We start from the raw sequence: 21,197 nt of genomic DNA, 5'->3' as shown, positions 1-21,197 counted from the left end.
TATTTAAGTTGTTTTTATGTTTTCATGGCTGAAAGTTCATGAGATTCTGAATGAATCTCTTCTCCCAACCCAACGTCTTCAGCAGGCCACGGTTAAGAGCACAAACACGAAGCAGGTGGGATGTTAATATGAGCTTTTCTTTTTCCTTCTTTTTCTTTCTTTCTTTCTTTCTTTCTTTTTTTTTTTGGCCTTTTTGGGGCATCTTGGCTGTTTTTGATTTTTCATTGTTTTTGGTGTTGTTTTTTCAGTTACAACCTTTCTACCTTTTTTTTTTATCTTATATGGATTAAATCTATATGGATTAGGGTAGCAAGAACCTGAAGAGTCTGAGTGGGCAGTTTGAATTTGAAGAAATTGAATATTTGGATTATAAATTGGGCAGTAAGATTTGAAGAAAAAAAAAACCAACAAGATGAAGAAAACAAGACAACATTCATCATCTTCTGGGTGAGCTTCAAGGTGTTGGTTACCACCTTTAAAGCGCTCCATGGCATAGGACCTAGAAATCTTCGAGACCGCCTGCTGCTACCGACGGCCTCCCATCGACCTGTGCGCTCCCACAGAGAGGGCCTCCTCGGGGTGCCATCAGCCAAGCAATGTAGGCTGGTGACCCCCAGGGGGAGGGCCTTCTCTGTGGGGGCACCCACCCTCTGGAACCAGCTGCCCCCAGAGATAAGGAGAATCCAAGACCTCGGTGCCTTCCACCACGCCCTTAAAACTTTCAGCAAGCCAAGCTGGCTTAACACTTTTAAATGTTTTTAATTGGTTTGTCATTGTTTGTTTTAATTACGGGGCCAAATTTATATATATCTTTGTAATAGTACTTTAATGTTTGTAGTCTATGTTTTTATTTGGCTGTACACTGCCCTGAGTCCTCAGGGAGAAGGGCGGTATATAAATTTGATATAAAATAAAAAATAAAATAAAATCACCATCAATATCTGCAGCATCTGGTACTATTGGGCAAAAAAAACAACAGAACCCATGCCACAGCAAGAGAAAATAAACATAGAATTTAAAAAAAAATATGCTACAGACTATATAGGAAGATCTTAAGACAAGATTAGACAAGGTAGATGGGAGAATGGAAAAAATGGAAGGAGAATTGAAAGAAGTTATTATTTATTTATTTTTATTTTATTAAATTTGTATACCGCCCTACTCCTGAAGGACTCAGGGCGGTGAACAGCCATAAAATAAAACATATAGATACAAAATTTAAAATAGAGATAAAACAAATTAAATAAATTTGGCTGAACCATTTTAAAACCCCAATAATTTAAAACCAAATTTAAAATTCCCATTTAAAAAGAGGAAAAGTTTAGGTCAGGCCAGCTTGATGAAATAGGAACGTCTTAAGCGCGCGACGGAAGGTACGCAGATCCGGGATCCTCCGGATAAAGTTAAAGTTAAAGAAATGATAGGGAAAAAATATGAACTTTCATGGTCTGTCTTTGGTTTTGTGTCACTCTTTGGAAACTGGGGATCCCCAATCCTCCCTCTCCTCCTTCCATCCCTATCAGCTGCTTAATAAACACATTTCCTCTTCTTGCTCCAATGGTCGAACAGAGCTTCTGGGCTAATGGCCTTTGAGTATAAACTTCCTTTTAGCTCCGGCAAGAACTGGCCATTAAACTCAACCATGCTTCATGACCCTTGGCCATCAGGATGGGGCCTTTTTGATCCCAACTTTGCTCACCGACACCAGGCTAATCACCCAAAGGGGCACCAGCCAAAGGAGCAGCTGTCTGATTTATGTCTCGCATCGCAACCTCAAATAAGAGGATGGTAATTAGCTATTACAGCCACAATCTCTTTGACCTGACCCCGTTGCCAGCAAAAGAGGTATAAAGGCATCCAGCGGACAAAACTACAGGAACAAGGAAATGGGGGAGCCAAACGCAGCAAAGATTACTTCCTAGGAACAAAGTAGTTGCTCTTAACATTTCTGAGTTGCAGTGATTTCCTGCTGCAACAAGCAACCTGCTTGGGCACTCAGTGGAAAGTTATTAGGCGGAGATGCCACCGCAGCTTCACAGCCGGCGGAAGGACTTTCGAATCGATGCATAGCAATGAAGGAGCTTTGGGGAAGCATCCCTCAAAGTCAAAAGAGGGAAATCCACAGGGAAGTGGTCTACCTCGCCCGTGAACAGATGTCTCTCCCAAGGGGAAAACCGAGGCACTGATCCAGCCAGTGGACTTAGAGAATCATGCGTTCATGTTACACAATTGTGCCATGGGGGTTAAAGTTCTGATCACTGTATTTAGAACATAGAACATAGAATCGTTCAGGTGGAAGGAACCTCAGAGGTCATGTATAAGGTCAGAAGACCTTATACTATCCTGGTCAAATGGTCATCCACTCTACTTTTGTAAGCTTCCAGTGATAGAGCACCCGCAAGTCCAGGAGGCAAGCTGTTCCATTTAATTGTTGATAGTAAGATCTGTCAAACCACAGTCTCCTGCTTGAGTAGGGGGCTGGACTAGGAGATCTACAAGGTCCCTTCTAGCTCTCCTCTTCTCTTCTCTTCTACCCTACCATACCATACCACACCCCATACCACTCCACTCCATATTTTCTATTCTACTCTACTCTACTCCACTCCACTCCATTCCATATTCTTTGCTCTACTCTACTCTACTCTACTCTACTCTATATTTTCTATTCTACTCTACTCCACTCCACTCCACTCCATATTTTCTATTCTACTCTACTCTACTCCACTCCACTCCATTCCATATTTTCTACTCTACTCTACTCTACTCTACTCTACTCTACTCTACTCTACTCTACTCTACACTACCCCACCCCACCCCACCCCACTCCATTCCATTCCATTCCATTCTATTCTATCTCCATCTACAAGGTTCTTGGACTGTCCAGCTCTGAAGGTTTTTCAGAAGAGTCTGGCCAGCCATATCTCATCAAAACTAGGCAGATTGCAGTACATCAAACATTATTCTACCTTGGGGTCCTTTCTAATTCTACGTTGGCTCATTCAGAGCTAAGGAAAGTAGCAGGAGGTTCAAATGAAAACCCCACTAATCCCCAAAAATAGTCTATAGTTTTTCTACTTCTCAATCTAATTTTTATAAGCATAACGCCAGCTGTTGTCCAAAAGTCAGCTTTAGCAAGGAGTTACAGAGTCCCAAATGCGAGATGAGCAGCTATATCCATTTCGTAAAGAAATACAGGGAGTCCTTGACTTACGACCACAATGGAATCCAACATTTATGTTGCTAAGTGAAACATTTGTTAAGTGATTTTTCTCCCCGTTTTACCACCTTTCTTGCCATGGTTGTTAAGCGAGTCTGGCTTCCCCATGGACTTTGCTTGTCAGAAGGTCACAAAAAGGGATCACGTTACCACTGCAACCGTCATAAATATGAGTCGGTTGCCAAACCTCTGAATTTTGATCACGTGACCACGGAAATGCTGCAATGCTCATAAGTGGGAAAAACAGTCCTAAGTCACTTTTCTCCGGGCCGTCGTAACTTCAAACGGTCACTAAACGAATGGTTGTAAGTCAAGGACCATATCCATCTAAGTCAAGCTGGCTCAGGAATTCTGGGAGTTGAAGTCCACAGGTTTCTAAAAGGGCCACAGTTGCCCACCCCGATCTAAGTTGATAACAATAACAGTACACCATTGCAACTGTCATAAATATGAGCCAAGCATCCAAGTTTAAAACATCTGATCACAGGGATGCTGCAGTGGGACGGTGGCCTAGAGGTAGAGTTTTCAACTCACAATCAGGAGGCTGTGAGTTCGATCCTAGGTAGAGGCAGATGTTTCTCTCTCTGGGCACACTGAGAATGTATCTGCTGAATAAAACTCCACATTGGCAACAGGGAGGGCATCTGGCCATTTGTTAGGATATGGTTTGAGCCTAACAAGTTGTCCAGGCAATATATGTGTTCTGTGACTTTAATATGAATATGTATTATGTGACTTTAAAATAATTTTCCTGCTGATTCATTGTAATGCTGAGTCATGCTGTAATTAGTTGTGAACGTATTTAAGAAAGGTACTGTAATGTATTCAGTTGATGATAAGCTATCATTGTGTGTGGAGTTGCTACCATTGTGCTATCATCGGTTGGATGGATCTGCTACCATCGTGGTTTGTGAACCAGAGTGAGTTTGTTATTCTAACCAACTATTGTTTGTGTGGTAAGAAGAATTTTTATATCACTGGACGGATTTAACTGGCAAAAACTTGGATTGATTTAAAGACTATGAGATTGTTTTTTCACTATAAAGTAAACCTTTGATAAACCAGTTTGCACATCTCTTATTCATTGCTCTCAGCAACGTTTCTCTGTGCTCTGCACTCTGCTGGTTGGTAACACAACAACAATATCCTTAACACCATTAAAAGACTCTGCTAGCTCCATTCAGTTGCCCAGACTCCACCCTGCAAGGGATTATAAGAGCCGAGGTGGCACAGTGGTTTGAGTGCAGTACTGCAGGCTACTTCAGCTGACTGCTACCTGCCGTTCGGCTGTTCAAATCTCACCGGCTCAAGATTGACTCAGCCTTCCATCCTTCCAAGGTGGGTAAAATGAGGACCCAGATTGTTGGGGGCAAGAGGCTGACTCTGTAAACCGCTTAGAGAGGGCTGTAAAGAACTATTTTATTTATTTATTTATTTATTCATTCATTTATTTATTTATTTATTTTTATTAGTTTATTTGTTTATTTATTTATTTATTTATTTATTCGATTTATATGCCGCCCTTCTCCAGAGACTCAGGATGGCATACAATGCTTTTAAGCAATTGCCTTCATACTTTTGTATATACCTGCTTAGTAGGGCTTTCGCCCCCCCCCCAAGCGGTGTTCTTTTTTATACAAAGTCAGCTTATTGCCCCCACAATCCGAGTCCCCATTTTACCCACCTCGAAAGGATGGAAGGCTGAGTCAACCTTGAGCCTGGTGAGATTCGAACTTGCAGTAATTGCAGGCAGCTGGCAGCTAAGTGCTCCTTAACAGCACTTTAGTCCGCTGCGCCACCAAGGCTCTTTTGAGCAGTATATAAGTCTAAGTGCTATTGCTATTATGGGGTCGTTAAGTCTGAAAAACAGTCATAAGTCACTCGTTTCAGTGCCGTCGCAACTTTGAACGGTCACTCAATGAACCGTGTCGTAATAGCGACAAATCACCAAATTATTTAAGCATCTGTCTCTTTCGAAGAGCGCATTCCAGACTAACAGAAGAAATGCATCTTTTAAGGACTGCCCCCCACCAAAAACACAAAACCTTTCGGCAATACTGTAAGCCATTTAAACGCTCGTGAAAAAAGCCATTATCTATTTGAGAAGCTCCAGGGGTCAAACCCAGGCAAAGTGCTGAGTCAGCGAAATGTCACCTGCCCGGGCTGCATTTGTTGGATGCATTGATGGCTGTTTTGGAAAGCCAGATTCTTGATAGGGGATTAGCCGGGAGACTGCAGGGCAGGATGAGGTTTTGGGGGTTGGGGAGCGTGGAAATCAGTGGTTGTCACCGGTGCAGCCACTGAAGTGTGACAAGGATCTGATGCCAAGCACAAAGAGGACGATTCCTTCGGAAAGTCAAAAAAAAACCCCAACAAATCAGAAACTGAGAAGGGAGGAAGGAGAAAAGAGATCATGGGGATTCTTGATCCTCCGAAACAGAAGCTGAACTTTTTAGGTGAAAAAAAAAACGCCTGGGAGAAAATTAAATTCTTCTCAAAGCAAAGTGACAAGATGACTTCCTCAACAAGGTCACCTGAAGGCCAGACAAGGAATAATGGATGGAAACTGACCAAGGAGAGATTCAACCTAGAAATGAGGAGGAACTTTCTGACAGTGAGAACAATCAACCCATGGAACAGAAGTTGCCTTCGGAAGTTGTGGGAGCTTCATCCCTTGAGACTGGACTGCCATTTGTCAGAAATGGTATAGGGTCTCCTCCTGAGCGGGGTGACCTACAAGGTCCCTTCCAACTCTGTTAATCTGTGGGGGGGTTTTTTAATGTCCATCTTGGTGAACAGTTGAGAAGTACAACAGCCATATCGTGTGTGTTGACATTATCAAGAGGGATAGAATCAAGATCATGTGAAGGCTTCGTACAGGAGGCTTTCAAGAAGAGATTGGACAGCTGTTTGTCAGAAATGGTGTAGACCCTCCTGCTTGGGCAGGAGAGAATTTGATTACAAGGTCCCTTCCAACTCTGTAAATCTGTAAATCTACAGCTTTATATAGCCTTGGTCTAAAGATTAAAACATATGCAGAACGGTTGCAGGAATTGGGTATGTCTTGTTTAATGAAAAGAAGGACCAGGGATGACATGAAAGCAGCCTTCCAATACCTGAGGGGTTGCCACAAACAAGAAGGGGGTCAACCTGTTGTCCAAAACATCAGAAGGCAGGACAAAGAAGCGATGGGTGGAAAGTAACCAAGAAGAGAAGCAACCTAGAACTAAGGAGAAATTTCCAGACAGTGAGAACAATCAACCAGTAAAATGACTTGCTCTAGAAGTTATGGGTGCTCCATCTCTGGAGGCTTCTAAGAAGAGACTAGACATCCATTTGTCTGAAATGGCATAGGGTCTCCTGGTTGAGTAGGGGGTTGGATTAGATGACTTCCAAGGTCCCTTCCAATGAGGAGGAGGAGGAGGAGGAGGAGGAGGAGGAGGAGGAGGAGGAGGAGGAGGAGGAGGAGGAGGAGGAGGAGGAGGAGGTGGAATGCAACAAAAGCATTGCTACGTTGTTGTTGTTGTTTTGAGACATGGGAATAAAAGACAGCCAGTTGAGGCTTACTTCAAATAGAAGCTAAAGTAGGTGCTCTGTGGGGGCACCTACTATCTGGAATGAGCTCCCCCCGGAGATACGGAGGATCCCAGATCTACGCACCTTCCGCCGTGCTCTCAAGACCTTTTTATTCCATCAGGCTGGCCTGGCCTAATTTTTTCCCTTTTTTTCCTTTTTAAAACGTAAATTTTAATTCATTTTTAATTTATTGGGGTGTTTTAAATCTGTCTTCGGCCAAATTGTTTAATTCGATTTTATTCAGTTTTAAATTTTGTATTTATGTTTTTTATCCTGTGGCTGTTCACCGCCCTGAGTCCTTCGGGAGTAGGGCGGTATACTTATTTTATTTATTTTATTTGTTTCCATTTCTATACCGCTCTTCTCCAAATAGGACTCAGGGCGGTGAACAGCCAAAGTAAAAAACAGAACATACAAAATTTAAAAACAGTTTAAAATAATTAAATATTTTGGCCGTAAATTAAAACAACCCAATTTAAAATCAATTTAAAATTTAACTCAAGCCAGCAAATCAAATCAAATCAAATATACAAATCAAATAAAACTAAACTAATAAAACTAAACATGGTAACTCTCTAATTCTCTTTTTATATTTTTAATCTTCTTTCTCTTCTTTATAAATAAATAAACTTTATTGTCATTGTACATGTATACACAGTATACCCATACAACAAAATTCACTTAACACCCAAAGACCAGGTCCAACACACATAACAATCCCCAAACACACTCCCACCCACCACAATTCCCCACCCCTAAACCACCCAAACATCCACACAACAGACCAAGTAATGCTGTCCAACAGCTCACTGATGGTGGCCCTTTGAGTTCATTGTTGGGTGCAATTATAGCTCTGGGATAAAAACTATTCAGAAAACGTGTGGTCCGAGTTTGAATTGTTCTCTATCTTCTGCCAGAAGGCAACAGTCCAAAAAGATTGTAAGCAGGATGGGAAGAGTCTCTGAGAATGTTATGCAACTTCCTCAAACAGCGAGATGTGAAGATGTCGTCCAGGGCTGGTAGCTGGAGTCCGATAATATTCTGAGCAGTTTTAATAAAGAGCCTTGGTAGCACAGTGGTCTAAAGCACCCTGTTATTAACTCAGCTGCCTGCAATTACTGCAGGTTCGAATCTTACCAGGCTCAAGGTTGACTCAGCCTTCCATCCTTTCTAAGGTAGGTTAAATGAGGACCCAGTTTGTGGGGGCAATAAGCTGACTTTGTATGAATATACAAAAGTATGAAGGCTATTGCTTAATGCATTGTAAGCCGCCCTGAGTCTTCGGAGAAGGGCGGCATATAAATCAAATAAAAAATAAAAAAATAAAAATAAAATGATTCTCTGTAGAGCTTTTTTGTCCACTACAGAGCTGCTCCCATACCGTGCAAGAATGCCATATGTCAGGACACTCTCAATGGTGCTGCGATACTAGGACAGAAGTAGATGCTGAGATAGATTTATCTTCCTAAGCATCCTTATACCTGCACTGGTGAGATCATACTTGGGATGCTGTGTCCAGCACTGGTCACCACGATACAAAAAAAAACAACAGAAAGATGTTGAGACCCTAGAAAGAGTGCAGAGAAGGCCTAGAACTAAGGAGAAATTTCCTGACAGTTAGAACAATTAACCCGTGGAACAACTTGCCTCCAGAAGTTGCGAATGCTCCAACACTGGAAGTTTTTAAGAAGATGTTGGATAACCATTTGTCTGAAGTGGTGTAGGGTTTCCTGCCTAAGCAGGGGGCTGGACTAGAAGACCTCCAAGGTCCCTCCCAACTCTGTTATTCTATTCTATTCTAAAACCAACAAAGATGATATGAGGTTTGGAGGCTAAATCAGAGGTGGGTTTCTGGAGAACCGGTAGCAGAAATTTTGAGTAGTTCGGAGAACCAGTAAATACCACCTCTGACTGGCCCCAGGCCCATCTATTCTCTGCCTCCCGAGTCCCAGCTGATCGGGAGGAAATGAGGATTTTGTAGTAACCTTCCCTTGGAGTGGGGTGGGAATGGAGATTTCCGTCCCCTGCCACGCCCACCAAGCCACACCCACCATGCCATGCCATGCCCACCCAAGCCACACCCACAGAACCGGTAGTAAAAAAATTTGAATCCCACCACTGGGCTAAACCATACAATGAACGATTGAGGGAACAAGGTAGGCCTCACTCTACCCTGGATGAAACAAAATTAATGAGAAACAGAACAAGCATAAACACATTCATGCATATGATTGAGTATCTCTCTTTCTCTATCCTAACCTGTTTGGAAAACTCATAGTAAACTATTCTCCACAAACAGAACTTAGCTTTATTCCCACAACACAGGTCTTCCTCGACTTACGACCACAATTGAGCTCCAAATTTCCACCCCTAAGCAAGACAGTTGTTAAGCGAGTTTTTGCCCCGTGTTACGCCCTTTCCTGCCATCGTTGTTAAGCGAATCCCAGCAGTTGTGATAAGTTAATAGCACGTTTTTTTAAGTGAATCTGGCTTCCCCGTTGACTTTGCGTCTCAGGAGGTCACAAAAGGGGATCGCGTGCGAATCGTCATCAATATATGAACCGGTTGCCAAGCGTCTGAATTTTGATCAAAGATGGTGAATGTGAAAATCACTTTTATAAGTCACTTTTTTCATTGCCGTCGTAACTTTGAACGGTCACTAAATGAACTGTTGTAAGTCAAGGACCACCTATAGAAGAGAAAGAACTGTTGGAAACGGGTGGGCTTCAAAAATTTTAGCAAGCGATTCTCTGCCCAGTTGCTGTGTGTGTGTGGCCATGGTGGGTGTGGCCTACTTGGCCTCCTGCACCATGGGGGGGGATTTTTGCCCTCCCCGGGCTCCAGAGGCTTTTCTTGAGCCTCCAGGAGGGCGAAAACGGCCTCTCCAGGCTCTGGAGGCCCTCTAGAGGTTGGAAACGGGCCCGTTTCTGGCCTTCCCGAACTTCCAGTAGGCCAGTTATTTACCCTCCCTGAGGCTCTGTGCACACCATGCACTTACCTGCATTCAAAACCAGCTGCATGGGGACTCCTGGGAGGGGTGGGGCAGGGCGGGGCCAGCCAGGAGTGGGATTTGGGGGGTTCTCTGAACTACACAGAATCTTAGCTAGAGGTTCTCCCGAAACCCTGCAAACCACGGGGGGGGCATTTTTGTCCTCCCCGGACTCCGGAGGCTTTCCTCGAGCCTCCGGGAGGCCCGTTTCTGACCTTCTTGAACTTCTAGTAAGCCCGTTTTTCACCCTCCCTGAGCCTCCACACATGCCCTGCACTTACCTACATCAAAAACAGGCCATGTGGGGACTCCTGGGATGGGAGGGGCGTGGTGGGCGGGGCCAGCCAGGAGTGGGATTTGGGGGGTTCTCCGAACTGCACAGAATCTTAGCTAGAGGTTCTCCCGAACCCCTGCAAATACCATCAACCCACCCCTGGTTGGAAATCACATAATACAAAGAGCTGCAAGTAGGAATAGAATGACTGTGGCAAAAGGAAGCCAAGATAGCCCCAATAGTCATAGGCACCTTGGGTGCAATCCAGAGGTGGGTTCTACTTATCTTTACTACTGATTCGCAACAGGATCGTGCATGTGCAGATCGCCGATGATGACATCTGGGGCGGTGGGTGGGGCCTCCCGCCAGTTTTACTACCGGTTCTTGTGAACCGGTCCAAATTGGGGGCAACCCACCACTGGTGCAATCCCAAAACATCTGGAGCATCCAGTGGTGGGATTCAGCCGGTTCGCACCGGTTCAGGTGAACTGGTTGTTAAATTACCCGCCCACCCTCTGCTATCAAAGTGGATCCTGGGCGCTGTGCTGCCATGGAGAAATGGGAAACGGAGCGGCCGGCACAAGGGAAGGAGAAAGCTGCTTTCCCTCTTTCTTTCTTCCACCTGCTCCTCCTCCTCCTTCCCTCATGCCGGCCACTTCGTTTCCCGTTTCTCCATGGCAGTGCAACACCCAAGATCCACTGTGATAGCGGGTGGGGGAGTTTAATTTAACAACTGGTTCAATCAGGGTTAGGTTGGCCATTGTAGAAGACTCATCCCACATGTGTGTTGGAGCTGGAGGATGGGGATAGGCCACTCCTCCCACGACAGCCAACTTGACCCCAGGCCAACCAGTTATTAAATTATTTGAGTCCCACCACCAGGAGCATCCCTTGAACACCGCATTGGCATTGACAAAATCCCCATCGGTCAATTGCAAAAGGGCAGCTTCGCTCATAACAGCTTACATCCTGTGACGAGACACCTGACGGCGCCCACATCTGCCCATCCCAGGTCCTTGGGAAGAACTCGAGAGGTGGGCAAAAAATCCGCTCTGAACATCTGTCTGACTGTGCGACGAACCCATAATTTAATTTTAATTTTTTTTAAATTTAATTTGATTTATATGCCGCCCTTCTCCGGAGACTCAGGGCGGCTTACAATGCGTTAAGCAATAGCCTTCATCCTTTTGTATATTTATACAAAGTCAGCTTATTGCCCCCACAAACTGGGTCCTCATTTAACCTACCTTAGAAAGGATGGAAGGCTGAGTCGACCTTGAGCCTGGTAAGATTCGAACCTGCAGAAATTGCAGGCAGCTGTGTTAATAACAGGGTGCACTAAACCACTGTACTATCAAGGCTCTAATAACAGCGACGACAAACAAGAACAATATCCTTCTGCACGGTGGCCTTTTTACGCGAGGCAGGGATGTGAATGGGAAGCCGAATCCCAAAGCTATTTGCACATTTATTCACAGCCCATTAAATTCACTTAAAAAGCAAGATTACTCCTCAGACAAAGCCGCAGCCAGGTTCCAGGCCAACACATCGCCCCATCTAATATGCCATCCAAATGGCCGTTGTTCTACAGATAAACCTTTTTATCTCAGCCTTCCAGATTCTAATCACTACATTTGCATCCTTTCTTCCTCTAACAGCCAAACCAGTTGGGAGTGTCCTAGCCCTAGGGACAGGGGGAAACCCTCATTCCGACTCGTTTCCACCTGTCAAGTTTAAAATTTCAAAAAATAAATGCAGATTAACATACGCGGGGTTTTTGTTTCGGAGTGTTATCGATGCCTGCATAGTGTGTGCTCTTATTTTATTTATTTATTTTCCCAGAAAAGAAGGAAGACAAAGATCCATCCGTGGTGCGTTTTTTTTAAAGCTGATGTTGTCAAAAGGAAAATTGGAATCTGGAGGACAGATAGTGGGATTAAAAACCGAGAGTTTTTTATCTGCTCTAATGATATCCCGTGGAGGGTTTCTCACCGCAAACAAATAAAACAGAAGGAATAAAATGGCCGCTAATGATAAAATGTGACGCCACGTTAACATGAGTCCTCTCGGCTTCCTTCACTGCAATTCGGCATATCTTTTCTCTCCTCTACTTCCATCATCTGTCTCTCCTCCCCTCTCCCTCTCTCCCTCTCTCTTTCTTCATAGAAGGAAGGAAGGAAGGAAGGAAGGAAGGAAGGAAGGAAGGAAGGAAGGAAGGAAGGAAGGAAGGAAGATGATAGAGACACAGAGAAGAGAGGGAGGGAGGGAAGAAGGAAAGAAAGAAAGAAGAAAGAAAGAAAGAAAGAAAGAAAGAAAGAAAGAAAGAAAGAAAGAAAAAAGAAAGAAAGAAAGAAAGAAAGAAAAAAGAAAGAAAGAAAGAAAGAAAGAAAGAAAGAAAGAAAGAAAGAAAGAAAGAAAGAAAGATGATAGAGAAGAGAGGGAGGGAGAGAAGGAAGGAAGGAAAGAAGAAAAAGGAAGGAAGGAAGGAAAGAAGAAAAGAAGGAAGGAGGGAAGGAAGATGTTAGAGAGGCAGAGAGAGAAGAGGGAGGGAGGGAGGAAAGAAGGAAGGAAGGAAAGAAAGAAAGAAAGAAAGAAAGAAAGAAAGAAAGAAAGAAAGAAAGGAGAAAGAAAGGAGAAAGAAAGATGATAGATAGATAGATAGATAGATAGATAGATAGATAGATAGACAGACAGACAGACAGACAGACAGACAGACAGACAGACAAGTAGAGAGACAGAAAGACAGATATAGATAATGTTTACTTACGCTAAAGCTCTCTACAAAAATCTGAACTACTAACGGTGAAAGGAAATTGGCGGTAGGTAAGAGTCAATGGAATCCAAGGTAGGCTGGACTTAGATCTCTTGTGAGCACGAAGGGACTTGAGACTAATGGTGCATTTGACCTCTCCCTTAGGCTCAGCCTACTCATTTCCTACAATTATATTTTACACAGAATACAGATTGACAGAATTGGAAGTAATCTCTTCTTAAAAAACCTCCAGTGTTGGAGCACCCACAACTTCTGGAGACAAGTCATTCCGCTGATTAATTGTTCTCCCCTCACCGTGAGGAAATTTCTCCTTCGTTCTAGGTTGCTTCTCTCCTTGATTAGTTTCCATCCATTGTTTCTTTCTTGCCTTTTGGTGCTTTGGAAAATAGCTTAATCCCCCTTGTCTTTGTAGAAGCCCCTCAAATATTGGAACACTGCCATCATGTCATCCCCTTTTGTGACCTTCTGATGAGCAAAGTCAATGGGGAAGCCAGATTCACTTAACCACCAGGTTACTAACTTATCCACTGCAGCGATTCACTTAACAACTACGGCAAGAAAGGTCGTAAGATTGGGACAAAACTCACTTAACAAAGGTCTCCCTTAACCACAGAGATTTGGGGCTCATTTTTTTATGGTCGTAAATTGAGGACTACCTATAATCATGAAGCATTAATCAACATAAATGGTAGCTTGTGGGTTACAGTACTCTACTAGCCTTCTTCTCTCTGTCCCTCCCCTCCCTTCCTGTCCCTTTCACATAATTTAACTTAAAAAACAGGAAGGACATCACATTCATTTTATCTAATAATGGGAGCAGATGCGAATTGTAGGGCTGGGAGTTTAGGTCTAATCTAACTTTGTGGGGATGCTATCTTAAATTCAGGTCGTCTTCCTTTCTGATAAATATGGTATCTGTTTCAATCTGGAAAATATGAGTAAAATTTTCAGTAAAAAAAAAAAATAAAGGAAAGGAAAATGAGTTTTCGGTTTCTAATTACGTGCCTCATCGAGACCAATGTCCTTATGTGCGTCATGGCAGCGAAGCGCCTACGGTATCTGATGTCTCCATCTGTCCATCCGATTCTCTTTACTGAAGAATTATTGTACTTACGCAAGGCTGAAATTAATTTATCTACATATTGCCCGGAGATAACAGGAAATAAGAATAATTCGGCTTCTCTGTTTCACATTTTAACACTTTCTTTGATCTTCCCGAGAAAAGAGGGTCTTTGATTGGCACTTGGATGGAGCACCAAGAAGTTCTCCTGAAGTTCTCCCAGTTTGATATGAATTTCTTCCTCGAGGTCCCTCCTTCGCTTTGATCAAGGAAATAATATCAGTCCCTCCTTCAAAGCAAATCCAGCTCACTTCACACAACCCGACAAGAAATCTTGAAAGCAGTTGTGTAGAAGGAATGGGGTGACCTAACGGGAAACGTCACTCCTGCTAACTACAGTATCCTTCTTTCGGTTTATTTATTTATTTTATTTGTATCACGCCTTTTTTATTTATTTATTTTTTTTACAAATAACTCAAGATGGCAGATATATCCAACACATCTTCCTTCTCCTATTTTCCCCACAACAACAAACTGTGAGGTGGGTTGGGCTGTGATAGAGGGACTGGCTCAAAGCCACACAGCTGGCTTTCAGGCCTAAGGCCGGGACTAGAACTCACAGTCTCCTGGTGATTGGCCCAACGTCATCCATCCTGCTTTCATGTTTAAGGCTGGACTAGAACTCACAGTCTCCTGGTGATTGGCCCAAAGTCATCCATCCTGCTTTCATGTCTAAGGCTGGACTAGAACTCACAGTCTCCTGGTGATTGGCCCAACGTCATCCATCCTGCTTTCAGGCCTAAGGCGGGACTAGAACTCACAGTCTCCGAATGATTGGCCCAACATCATCCATCTTGCTTTCATGTCTAAGGCGGGACTAGAACTCACAGTCTCCTGGTGATTGGCCCAACGTCATCCATCCTGCTTTCAGGCCTAAGGCTGGACTAGAACTCACAGCCTCCTGGTGATTGGCCCAACGCCATCCATCCTGCTTTCATGTCTAAGGTGGGACTAGAACTCACAGTCTCCTGGTGATTGGCCCAACGTCATCCATCCTGCTTTCAGGCCTAAGGCGGGACTAGAACTCACAGTCTCCTGGTGATTGGCCCAACGTCATCCATCCTGCTTTCATGTCTAAGGTGGGACTAGAACTCACAGTCTCCTGGTGATTGGCCCAACGTCATCCATCCTGCTTTCAGGCCTAAGGCGGAACTAGAACTCACAGTCTCCTGTTGATTGGCCCACAATCACCCAATTGATTTTCATGGCTAAGTTAGGTCTAGAACTCAGCACCTTGTGCTTTCCAGCCTGATGTCTTAACCACTTATATCATCGTAATAAATAATTATTAGAACAACTTTTACTCAGTAAAGAAAATTCTGCTCTGACTCTCACTCAGAGTGTGTGATTAAGCGGAACTGGATTTTGAAAAATCTGGAAGCATCATGCTTTTATTTAAAAAAAAACAGATGCATTTCTTCCAACTCTCTTTTCAGAACTTTACTATTGAGCTGAAATGTGCCAAATTTTGGACTGAAATGGAATAATAAAACGAGGGGCTTCAATGCAGGGGTGAAATCTACTTACCTTCCCTACTGGTTCGGAAGTGCGTGCGCCAGGAAGTAACGAGATCCGGGCAGGTGGGCGGAGCCTCGCACTGTCACCGCTACCAGTTCTCCGAACCACCTGCTTCCACCGCTACCGATTCGCCCGAACCGGTACGAACCGGTCGCATTTCACTCCTGCTTCAATGACTATCAAGCATACTCCAGGAAAAGAAAACTGGAAGAGAAATAAATAAGGAAAGGAAAGGAAAGCTAGAAACCGGGCAATTAAATATAGTGTGAGATTTTTTTGCTGGTTGCCATTGGAACCGTACATGAAAGGGTGTGAACAAAGTTTAAATGCTTAGATAACAGATCAACAGGAAGATAGGCAGATTGTGTAAATATTTAATTAATTTAATTAATTCAATTTATATGCCGCCCCTCTCCGAAGACTCGATATGTAGATTGATAGCCCGGTATTACACGAGAAAGCTTTAATCGGCCAGCCAGTTGACCTATTTTTCAAAGGACGCTCATTTATTTAAAGATATATTGGATTGGAATAACTTTTGGTTTCAGTTCTGGCTTCAGCTGAGGAGACTAGGAAGGAGAAGCAACAAGGAGGAATATTTTAGCATCCTCAAAGCGGAAAGTTATCTAGTCACCATTTTTGGCCACAAGTCAGAGATAGGGTGCAGCTTCCTTTAAATCGTCATAAGTATTCAACTTGTGTATCTTATACACCGTGGAGCATGTAACATTTTGAGGAAATAGTCAGGCTTAGCATCAGAGATTCCTACAAGATGAGAAATTTGATTTTTTTTTAAGGACTTCTTTTCTCCTTCCTTTTTTCCTTCTTTTCTTCCTTCCTTCCCTCCTTTACTTTTTCCTTCCCTTCCTCCTTCCTTCCTTCCTTCCTTTTTTCTTTTGTACCTCCCACTCCTCCATTCTCCATCCCTCCCTTTTCTTTCTTCCTTTCTCCCTTTCTCCCTTCCTTTCTTCTTTCCTTTCTTTCTTCCTTCCTTCCTCCCTCCCTCCCTCCTTTTCTTTCTTCCTTTCTTCCTTCTTTTCTTTTTCCCTTCCTCCGTCCCACCATCCCTCTCTTCCTTCCTGCCTGCCTGCCTTCCTGCTTTCTTTCTTTCTTTCTTTCTTTCTTTCTTTCTTTCTTTCCTCCATTCTTTCTTCCTTTTTCTTTTCCTTTCTTTTCATATCTTTTCCATCCTTCCTTCCTTCCTCCCTCCATCCTGCCTTTTCTTTCTTTTTTCATTCTTCCTTCTTTCCTTTTTTCTGTCCTCACTCCCACCCTCTCTACCTCCCTCCTTTCCTTCATTCCTTCATTCCTTCATTCCTTCCTTTATTTCTTTCTTTCCTTCCTTCTTTTTCTTCCTTTTTTCTTTTCCTTTCTTTTTATATCTTTTTTTCTTCCTCTCTCCCTTCCTCCTTCCCTCCCTCCCTTTTTTCATACTCCTTCCTTTTCATCTCCTTCCTTTTTTTTCTTCCTTTTTTCCTTTCTTTTTCCTTCCTTCCTTCCTTCCTTCCTTCCTTCCTTTCCTCCTCCTCCTCCTCCCCCTCTCTCTCTGGAAGAAACCATGAGATTTCAGGTGTCTGCATTTTCAAGGGATTTATTTTGGTTACACAGCTTCAGGTCAACTTAACAGGTATGTTTTAATGAAAACATTACCTTTTGGTGACCTTCGGGATTTGAAGGTGAAAATGCAGTCAGCAGCAAAAGGAATTTGAAGCGTCATGGATAAAACTGTCAGTGCTCAAGACATTGTTTTTTTGCCTTAGAGCAAGTGTCTTTCTCAAGAAGTTTTTAACATATACACACACAGACTGAATAGCCTGAAATAAGGAGGATATATATATATACTAAGGCTGAGGCAGAAAAACAGAGGTGAAGAAAAGGTTACTGTTCTAGAAGCCCTTTGCCACTTCATTTCAAAGAGTATTTCAGCCTTGCCTTTAAAAACGATGTACAGCTCAAAATCCAGCAATTACAGAAACTCGAGGGGGGGGGGAATGGGGGAGAGGTTGTAAATCTTTTGGGTCAATATAGCTTTGCTGCCTTCTGAATCAACTCCTTTGTAGAAAAATGTTATTTTTCAAAAGCATCGGTTTGGCGAAAAGAAGGATATTCTTTCGGAATTTCACCTCACGGAGACAACTCTGCTATCGGTGAAAACATCCTTGGGCAGTGCGTTGTTCTTACATTTAGCAAATTAAGAGGTAGCCCCAAAATGTGTGCAGATGTTTCATCCGGTACTGTGTATTTATTTATTTATTATTATTTTACTAGTTTGATTTGTATGCCGCCCTTCTCCGGAGACTCAGGGCAGCTTACAATGCTTTTAAGCAATAGCCTTCATACTTTTGTATATACCTGCTTAGTAGGGCTTTTGCCCCCCCCTCCCCTAAGCGATGTTCTATTTTATACAAAGTCAGCTTATTGCCCCCACAAACCGGGTCCTCATTTTATCTACCTCGGAAGGATGGAAGGCTGAGTCAACCTTGAGCCTGGTGAGAATTGAACTCGCAGTAATTGCAGGCAGCTGGCAGCTAAATACTACTTTAACAGTAGTTTAGTCCACTGCACCACCAGGCTCCTAACCTCTCTTTCTCCAACATTCTGTAGTCAGAGGTGGGCTTCAAAAGTGTGGCCTAGTCAGCCTCCTGCACCACAGTGGGGGGGACATTTTTTCCCTCCCCAGGCTCCAGAGGCTTTTCTTGAGCCTCCGGGAGGGCGAAAACGGCCTCTCCAGGCTCTGGAGGCCCTCTAGATGCTGGAAACAGGCCCGTTTCTGGCCTTCCCAAACTTCCAGTAGGCCAGTTATTTACCCTCCCTGAGGCTCTGTGCACGCCATGCACTTACCTGCATTCAAAACCGGCTGCATGGGGACTCCTGGGAGGGGTGGGGCAGGGCGGGGCGGGGCCAGCCAGGAGTGGGATTTGGGGGTTCTCCAAACTGCACAGAATCTTAGCTAGAGGTTCTCCCGAACCCCTGCAAACCCCCAGCAGCCCCACCCCTGCTTCTTCATGTACGACCAAAACTGAACCCAAAATTTCGGTGGTTCAGTTTTGCCCCCATCTTACCACTTTTCTCACTGCCGTCCTTAAGTGAATCACTGCAGTTGATAAGGGAGTAACCCGGTTGTTAAGTGAATCTGGCTTCCTCTTTGACTTTGCTTTGCTTGGTTGCAGGATTAGGGTCCAACCCCTATACCATTTCAGACAAGTGACTGTCCAGTCTCCTCTTAAAAACCTCCAATGAGGGAGCACCTACAACTTCTGGAGGCAAGCTGTTCCACTGGTTAGTTGTCCTCATTGTTAAGAAGTTTCTCCTTAATTCCAGGTTGCTTCTCTCCCTGATTAGTTTCTATCCATTGTTTCTTGTCCCTGCCCTCTGGTGCTTTGGAAACTAAGTTGGCCCCTTCTTCTTTGTGGTTGATAATGTTGACAGCTTATCACCTCTTTAAATAGAACATCTATCCTCTCTCTTATCTATAAACAAATCCTTAAAACCTCATTGTTCAATCCTGATCAGCAAAAGTCCATTAATCATCACCAGACATAACAGCATCTCTATTTTAACCTCGATCAAATCAACCAACTTTAAACTCCTTCTTTTTTTACTTTTAACAATCCTCATCTCTAATCCCTTCAGATAATGCCCTATTCCTTTATATATATATTTTTCATTTTTTCATTCATTTTAACAGGTCTCTTTTATAAATCCAATATAGGAAAGTTATCCAGGTCATCCTTTTATTTTCTTATATGTATATTCCTTTTTAATTATGAAGACGTCAGACAGTTTCATTTCTATATCCAGTGTAACATCTTTTTCCATAACATTCTTGTAGCCTGTCATTTTTAAATCCATTTTCGAATCAACTCAGTCTTGTCCGGTAAAACTTGTTCCTCTTCCTTATCATCTTTTAAAAATAGCCTATTTATAATGGCAGACACTTTTAAATTTAACTTCTGGATCCATTGTTCACAAATATGGTGTAGTGCCTTCCTGTTGTGGCTCGTCAGTGGCCTGTGCAGATTGTAGCTGATTTTGACAACAAGGAGGCTGGTGTGGTGCTGCGCCAGCAGCCTGTGCAGTTGGCGCTTGAGTCGGACAGTGAGGAGACTGGAGAAGATGTGGTGCCAGAGGCGGGGATTCAGCCAGGGCCTTCAGAACCTCCAGAAGCTCCCTTAAGTGAAGGGGAAGAAGAGGAGGAGTCTCTTCTCGATGCACGGGTGCGCAGAGCTGCCAAAAGGCAGGAGTGGCTCCTCAGGAGGAGGTCTCCTCGAGAGTAAGGCTTGGGGCTAATTGGCCACTCTCTTAGCCTATTTAAGGAGGAACACCGATTGAAGCAATTTGCAGGGAACAACTTTAGTTCACTCTCTTTCGTGTCTGCAAAATTGCTTCTGGGCTTTCTGCCAACTCTAGTAAGACTGTGATTACCTTATCTTAGAATTCTGGTAGGCTGTTAAGACAGTATTAACAGCCTTTGGTTGATAAAGACTGAGTTATTTGAGTAAAATAAGCTTTGTATAGAGTTTGTGTGTGCTGCGTTCTTTGGGGTCCGTAGCTGGGGCAGGACACTTCCATTGCTAAGTATTCCATTCTATATTAGGAAGTCAAATTTAAACGTTCTTCTCCTTTAATTGTAATCCTTAATTCCTTCTGGTTCCCTCCAGTGTGTAACTTTCAAAGTCCCATCTTATCATGCCTTTCCTCAAGAATGCAACACAACAGCATTTCCCCCACAGAAAGGATTTCTATAATTAATTTCTAAATCTTATTTCAAATCAGTCTGGCCCAGTGGTGAGTTACCCCCAGTTCAGACCAGTTCCATAGAACCGGTAGTAAAACCGGTGGGAGGTTGTAGAAAAAATGGTTTTAAAAGTAAAAAAATAATAATAATAATTGGCCACGCCCATCCAGTCACATTACCTCACCACCACCATCAAGCCACACCCACAGAACCGGTAGTAACAAATTTTAGATTTCACCCCTGGTGGTGACCCTTTGAGAGCTTCATTTTAATGTATACCGATTAGTGTGCATTCAAAGTGACCATAAAGTTATCCTAAGTCTAAGGCAGCGATTGGAACTCCAAAAAAATGGGTTGTAAACAGCTTTGGAGAGCTCTGCGTAATTTTAAACCATGAAGTGGTAAGTTGAGGAGTACCAGTACAACACAGAATGTGAAACAAATGTAACGTCAAATTATACAAAAGTTAATTTTGAAAACCAGGGAGCGAGAAGTAATTAGCAAATCAAAAGCCCTAACATAAAAGAAAACAGCTAACGTTGCCATCCCAAAATTAAAGCAAAATTGTAGCTCTAACTACCTAATAAATCATGTGTTCTTATCAGGCAAGAATGCTACGCATCTCAGCACCAGGAGACAAATAACTATCCTGTTGCTGTCTCTATTTACCATTGCTTCAGAGCTTCCCAGGCTACAGAGAAAGCGTTAGAACATAAATATATAACATCAAAAGATATTATTGGAACAGTGAAGAGGAATGTACAACTGACCTTGGGGAAGATATGTGAGAGCTGTTGCAGAGAAAAGAAAGGAGTGAGTTGTTGAGACAAACTACAAGGAAGTGTGAAAAATTGAAAATAACCTCACCATGATTCTATTTGGAACGATTAGAACCATTAGCCAGTGGAACGACTTGCCTCCAGATGTAGAAAGGTAGCACCTACCAGAGGCGGGCGTCACATACCGTAACAACCAGTTCGCCCAGCACCAGA

This window comes from Pantherophis guttatus, chromosome 7, assembly GCF_059756535.1.
Source record: "Pantherophis guttatus breed Tessera chromosome 7, ASM5975653v1, whole genome shotgun sequence".
Lineage (NCBI taxonomy): Eukaryota > Metazoa > Chordata > Lepidosauria > Squamata > Colubridae > Pantherophis > Pantherophis guttatus.
Note: the sequence above shows the minus strand (reverse complement) of the source record.